Source organism: Schistocerca serialis, chromosome 2 (genome assembly GCF_023864345.2).
Source record: "Schistocerca serialis cubense isolate TAMUIC-IGC-003099 chromosome 2, iqSchSeri2.2, whole genome shotgun sequence".
Lineage (NCBI taxonomy): Eukaryota > Metazoa > Arthropoda > Insecta > Orthoptera > Acrididae > Schistocerca > Schistocerca serialis.
The window spans coordinates 491,525,113-491,532,826 of NC_064639.1; positions in this window are offsets into that span (position 1 = coordinate 491,525,113).

Sequence of the window (7,714 nt, forward strand, 5' to 3'; positions counted from 1 at the left end):
TCAAATTTGGGAATTAGTGGTGATTTCCTTTGGCGTTTCCTTTTTGGAGTGAATTTAATTTTAACTCTGGTAAGGTAGTGGTCAGAATCTATATTTGCCCCTCTGCGGACTTGAACGTCGTGTATTTCTTTCTGGAAGTCATAGGAGATCGCAACATGGTCTATTTGAAATTCACCAAGCTGAAGGTTTGGTGATCTCCATGTTTTTTGTTTCTTGGGGTCTTTTCGAAGTGATGTTGTCACGATTTTTAGGTTGTTTTGCTGACATAACTCGATGAGTCTCATGCCGTTCTTGTTTGTGAATTTGTGTGCAGGGTAATTACCGACTGTTTTTTTATATTTCCTCTCTTTGCCAATTTGCGCGTTGAAATCCCCTAGAAGAATTTTTACATCCTCCTTTGGAATTTTGGACATTTCAGTTTCGAGTTTTTCCCAAAATTTTTCTGTCTTCTCCGGTTCTTTTTTGTTGGCAATGTTGGTAGGTGCATGAACATTAATAAATGTATATATTTTGTTGGTGTGCTTGATTCGCATGGTCATTAGTCTGTTACTGATTTGATTCATGTCTATAACAGAGTCAAGGGTGTCCTTATTTACAATAAAAGCCATGCCAAATATTGCAGCTCCTTTGCCAATTTTCTTGTCTGTTTTACTTTTAAAGATACGGTAATTGTTGTAGTCTATTGTTTCTGAATCAGTGAATCTGGTCTCTTGGAGAGCAAGGATTTGAATTTTCTGTTTGTTGAGTTCTGTTGTAAGATTATGAAGTTTGCCTGTCTGAATTAGTGTCTGAATGTTAAAAGTGCCAATAAATGTATGGGACTTTCGTGGACGTTTACTAGAGAACTCCGACTTTCTCTGTCGTACGAGCCCAAGCTCCCCAGAATCCGATAGCTTGGTTGTCGCCACAGGGAGAGTGGATTGGCCACCTGGGGTAATATTAATTTTACTTGTACGAATCATACTGCTTGTAATTAAGTTCCAGCTAATGCTGGGTAGTTAGAACCAGGGATTGTTAGTTCCTGGAGCTTGGTGTTCAGCCGCACCTCACATGGTGAACAGACGCTGGCCAGAGTACCGGTGGTTGCCACACAGACGTGTCTGGGCTTTTCAATATGCTTTATCTTGTTGATAATGCTTGCCTCTTCCGCCAGTTCCGCCGTACCGATGATCTTCATCTCCGTCTTCACTACCGTTGAGGTCTTCGCCGTATCCCTGGCAAGGGACCCTCACAAGGTACTATCACCCGGGCCAGGTGAACCAAGGTTCTTTACGAGGTGTTACTCCTCCCCCTCCTCCTTTTACAACCGGGCTTGGGACCGGCTTAGGCGGAGTTATATATATATATATATATATATATATATATATATATATATATATATATATATATATATATACGTTATGAATTGACTCGAAGGAAACGACCTATCGACACATAATCAGCAAGGATTCAGAAAACATCGTTTCGTGCAAAACCTGGTTCTTCATTCTCTCGAAGTAAGGACTGATATCGACGTTACCTTACGGTTTTCTGCTGAGTACGTGCCCTCTAAACAGCATCCTATACGAGCAAAGCAGTAGCGTCTTTACCTGATGTTGCTCGCACCTTCGGTAACTGGTCAATGTCGGCTCTGTTTAGAATAAATAGCTCAACAGTGTCGTAGGGTCGAGCCGTACAGGTCTGCTTTCATGCCAAGCAGTTAATTCGTTAGCTGTGATCCTGTAGTCACATAGTCTATGCATTACCCAGAGTCGCGAACTAATAAAATACATATAAATATAAAATAAAAGATTAATGAATAATTTAAGGAAAATGATTGTATTGTACCCTCTATAATTGATGTACTCGACGGAGAATTATGGTCAGTAATATTTATTGAAGAAATTACATCTCAAGTAAACAGAAAGTGTTCCTTTAATTCCCAGTTACATTACAGGCAAAAAATAATATTTTCAAGTGCAGTGAAGTTGCGTCGAGAATATTGCGAGAATGGTATCAGAGCCCCCAAGCTAAATAGTCATCCAAGATGCTCAGAAACTAAGTCTACTTCGTGATCATAATACATGAAATATTCACCACCTCAAATAGTTCAAAGTTCCATATGATAATTTACAAACTAAAACATGCGAAATAACAAGTGTACCAACGGCCTTGCTGCCGTGGTAACACCGGTTTCCGTCAGGTCACCGAAGTTAGGCGCTGTAGGGTTGCGCTAGCACTTGGATGGGTGACCATCCGGTCTGCCGAGCGCTGTTGGCGAGCGGGGAGCACTCAGCCCTTGTGAGGCAAACTGAGGAGCTACTTGACTGAAAAGTAGCGGCTCCGGTATCGTAAACTGACATACGGCCGGCAGAGCGGTTTGCTGACCACATGTCTCCCCACATCCGCATCCAGTGACGCCTGTGGGATGAGGACGACGCGGCGGCCGGTCGGTACCGTTGGGCCATCATGGCCCGTTCGAGAGGAGTTTAGTTTAGTTTTAGAGATAACGAGTAGAATTCCGTAATTCAACTACAGAATGTCAGAGTACGACAGCGGCCGTTCATCGCCATCACCTACAGGGCCGAATAACTCACGTCACCTCAGGCAGGTCTGCCTTCTTGAAGAATTGGACGTAAAGTGCCTCAAAAGTTACAGCTTCGTAGCAGCTATTCACTGCCCAGAATCTATCACCTACACAATCACACTTGTTACCACAGATAGGTCTGCCATTTTCTAGAATAAGTGTGAAAGTGTTTTCCTCAAGATCTAAACGAAACGTATCTAGAATCGTTCTCTTGAGCTCCTCACTCCAAAACGTCTGTCCCACTTGACTCCTGTGGTGGTCTGACAATGAATGCTTTTCCATTGGCTGAAGATCGTCCCCACCAGAAATATGTAGTTCTTAAGTTCTACAGACATTATTTGACTGAACTTGATCACTTCCCAGACTAAACTAATACATTACAACAACGTTGTACAACATTACAACAACAAATGTTATACGCATTTGATCACATTCAGACCGTCACAGTAATTACAAACAAAGGTTTGTTCATAAATAAATACACTACTGGCCATTAAAATTGCTACACCAAGAAGAAATACAGATTATAAACGGGTATTCATTGGACACATATAGTATAGTATAACTGACATGTGATTACATATTCACGCAATTTGGGTGCATAGATCCTGAGAAATCAGTACCCAGAACAACCACCTCTGGCCATAATAACGGCCTTCATACGCCTGGGCATTGAGTCAAACAGCGCTTGGATGGCGTGTACAAGTACAGCTGCCCATGCAGCTTCAACACGATACCACAGTTCATCAAGAGTAGTGACTGGCGTATTGTGACGAGCCAGTTGCTCGGCCACCGTTGACCAGACGTTTTCAATTGGTGACAGATCTGGAGAATGTGCTGGCCAAGGCAGCAGTCGAACGTTTTCTGTATCCAGAAAGGCCCGTACAGGACCTGCAACATGCGGTCGTGCATTATCCTACTGAAATGTAGGGTTTCGAAGGGATCGAATGAAGGGTAGAGCCACGGGTCGTAACACATCTGAAATGTAACGTCCACTGTTCAAAGTGCCGTCAATGCGAAGAAGAGGTGACCGAGACGTGTAACCAATGGCACCCCTTACCAGCACGCCTAGTGATACGCCAGTATGGCGACGACGAATACACACTTCCAATGTGCGTTCACCACGGATGAGACCATCATGATGCTGTAAACAGAACCTGGATTCATCCGAAAAAATGACATTTTGCCATTCGTGCACCCAAGTTCGTCGTTGAGTACACCATCGCTGGCGCTCCTGTCTGTGATGCAGCGTCAAGGATAACTGCAGCCATGGTGTCCGAGCTGATAGTCCATGCTGTTGCAAACGTTGTCGAACGGTTCGTGCAGATGGTTGTTGTCTTGCAAACGTCCCCATCTGTTGACTCAGGGATCGAGACGTGGCCGCACGATCCGTTACAGCAATGCGGATAAGATGCCCGTCATCTCGACTGCTAGTGATACGAGGCCGTTGGAATCGAGCACGGCGTTCCGTATTACCCTCCTGAACCCACCGATTCCATATTCTGCTAACAGTCATTGGATCTCGAACAACCGCAGTCGCGATTGGCTACAATCCGACCTTTATCAAAGTCGGAAACGTGATGGTACGCGTTTCTCCTCCTTACACGAGGCATCAAAACTACATTTCACCAGGCAACGCTGGTTAACTACTGTTTGTGTATGAGAAATCGGTTGGAAACTTTCCTCATGTCAGCATGTTGTAGGTGTCGCCACCGGCGCCAACCTTGTGTGAATGCTCTGAAAAGCTAATCATTTGCATACCACAGCATCTTCTTTTCTGTAGGTTAAATTTCGCTTCTTTAGAACGTCATCTTCGTGGTGTAGCAATTTAAATGGCCAGTAGTGTAAGTTAGTATTCTCTCGAAAGTGTACTCACGTTAAATGACGACAGATTGTCGCTAAATACTGCTTAAGCAGTTATTTATGCCTGTTTGACAGAAATGTCTCTTCGGCGCTGTATTTAATGGTGATGTCAGCTAACAAAGGTAACTGAGCACTTCGTCAATCATTGTGAATTTATATTAGCAATTGTAATCTACAATTCAATAAATATCTCACAGATATAGCAACATATTCATTAAATAAGTACATAAGTATGACAAGATAGAGATATCCATGCTGCATTCATTTGTTGTGTTATTGTGGATTATACGATGTTGTGACAAGCATCTGCATACTGAAGAAATATAAAAAGAAACGTAGTAAATCAAGAAATAAATGAAATATAGATATGAAGCTTTCAGGTATGTTAGCTATTGTGCAATGCTACCATCTCAGATATCGTTTGTTGAAATCGCATGAAGCGTTTTAAAGTTGTTAATTCAAAGATTCAGGATGAAAATGTTTAGTAACTATAAAATATTAACTTGCTTAGCTTTAAAGATATTGAAAATATTGTTGTGTCATTGGATGCTCCTCATTTCTCTGGTGTTGCAGATGGATTCAGTTTTGCTTTATAAAGTAACTGTCATTTACTGTGGAATTTAAAAGAGATGTAAGTAGTCACCTTTCAGCTGGTCTGAAAGTCTGCCATTGTTGGTGCATGCCGCATTCTTCTAACCTCCTGACCGCTGTCCACATTCCGAGCTAAGGGGTTTGCCCATTTGCTACCGAGGCCCTTCACCCGCCCCTGGGCTCGCCAGCGACAGTGTCTGTGGCTGGACCGATAGTGGCGCTTTAGCTGCCCTTAGGCTGTCCACCAGCACTCAGCCTCAGAAGAAAATTCACCCCCTTTCGTGGCAGTTCAAGGTGGTCGAATAACCGCCCTACCCATTGATAATGTATAACATTACACTTTCGTATTCAGGATACGGATCTGTGAATATGTTGTGGTGGTACAGTGGTGATTACATGTACATTTTTCTGCAGTCAGATATTGATTAATGATGAAGTTATGACAAAATGGGGTTAATGATTTCCACATTGAATAAGTTGGGAGCAGGAGCTTTGATACCTGTTTATTAGCTTATGACCACAATTTGATACATTTTCTTTCTCTGGTAAGTCAGACGTAAACTGAATTTTCATGTGCAGCGAGTGTGGAGTGAAATTTTCGGTGTAGGTGGAATTTCAGTGTGCATTTTGCATATATTCTATGTATGTGAGTGTCATTGATGCTGAAGAACTTGCTGAACTTGTTAATATTTTCATAGTGGTGATACTCTACATGGGTACATTCAATTATTGTGTTCTTATGAGGCAGCTTACTTCATTGAAGGTTGTCTAGCACTGTTCTACGTATTTGTTGGCGTGCATATACCATGATTATCCATTGCCATTTATGGTATGTTCTATATACTTCTAATGCCCACACTCACTTATTAGTTACATTGCATTTAGTTTCTCAGAAAATTACTTTTTCTACGGTGCATACATTTTCATGAGATATTTGGCTAAGGCTTTTACTACTGTTTGATATCCGCACTATTAAGCTCCTTCTGGTTGAATTTTTGAGTAAGTTCTTTGCAGGATTGTAGGGTACTGAAGAAGATAGTTTTTCTCGTTGGTTGTCCCTGTATTTTTTTTTTAGATATGTAGATTCTCTGTAAATTTTTATTCTGTGTGTGGAAATGTCGCGCTCAGTACCTGACTGTAACTTTTGTCTTGTGCTGTATCTCAGAGATAGGTGTTGCTAGCATCTGTCAGCTGCTATTGTCTGCTAATTGGATGACTGAAGCAATTTTACGACTTGTAAGGACAACAACATATTGTGCATAAGACGGAGTCATCTTTTTACTGCTAAAATCGGGAGACAATTACTCGTATATTACAGCCAGACTATCATATAAGTGCCGGGTTACTGTGTGGTATTGCAGTGCTCGTTCTTCGGGAGTCATTTACCTGTTGTAACCCACAGCAGACAAGAAGACGCACGGTAGCCATTTATGTGCAGTGAAGGCCCACAATCACGTCAGACGAGGAGACCATCACTCGACTTGCCTCTGCCCTAGGCAGGATTCGAACCTGCGACTGTAGGTTTATAATAGCAGTCCAGATTAAGGGCTCCCCATTGTAAATTTCTCAAAATGCATGAAGTGACTTGATTAATGAAAGGAATAGACCAACTGCTTTTAAGGTTTATGTTGAGTTTTGTGCAACATTGTGAGATAAAAAGTGTAATATCGGATTGGGAGTCCCCTACTTACTGTTTCTATTAGTGAAGGTGAAGCTACTGTGAGTGGCCTTATTCACAAAAACAGTTACAACATTGCTTACTAAGGAATGTGTGAATCTTATTGCAAGTCAATTTTAATTAAATTTGTGCTATGTAAGAAATATCTGATGAAATTAGACTAGGCCCATGTCCATTTCTAGTTAAGTAATGAATTGCAATTGCCATGATGAAGAAATAATTCAGGTTTGGCAAAATATTTACTGTTGATGAGTGTTAAAGTGTCATTTGTGTTTGTGAGAACTTGAATATATCACAATAACTGCTTTTATCCACTATAACATTTTTCTGCTTGTGACAGGGCTCATTGCACTTTCGTAAGAAAGGAGTATAGGTGGTTTTTTCCCACGAAAACTATTTACTTTTTCTTAAAAAAAAAGTTTCATATTTCTATGCTTAATTAGACCGGTTACCGTATTCCTTTTCATTTGAATAAATTTGATTAGTTAAAAACATTATCTAAACTGGATCTGACACTTTCTGTGTTTCTATATGTAACTTTAATTTCAAGTCCTATAAGCAAAAATCCTTCAGGCATTTCACGGTTAAATCTGTAAAAATCCTACCAGAGGGAGTATTCAAATACCCACCTTGGGTATTATCTATATGCTGATACAGCAAAACGGTGCACCGAGAGCGTTATAGGCTCTTTTCAAGTAATGCAATGCGTCGACTGCATTGAAGAGTCAATTAGAAGTTTAGCACTCGTGGTGCAGAGGGTGTAGCTTAGATCATGGATGGTACTGTGGTGTTTTGAAGGTATTTTTTGTTCCACAAATGGACACACTTATTCAGATGACTGGTTACACGAAACAGATTGTTCACAGAGTGACCCAAAAGTCTGTTTCACGGAATACTGTAGATAGAGAGGTAAAACCTGACATACATGCTTGAAATGAAAAGGGGCTGTATTCAAATCAAAAACGAGTGCAGAAACCGGCCAACATAAGGCGCTGGACGTCACTGAAGTAGCATGA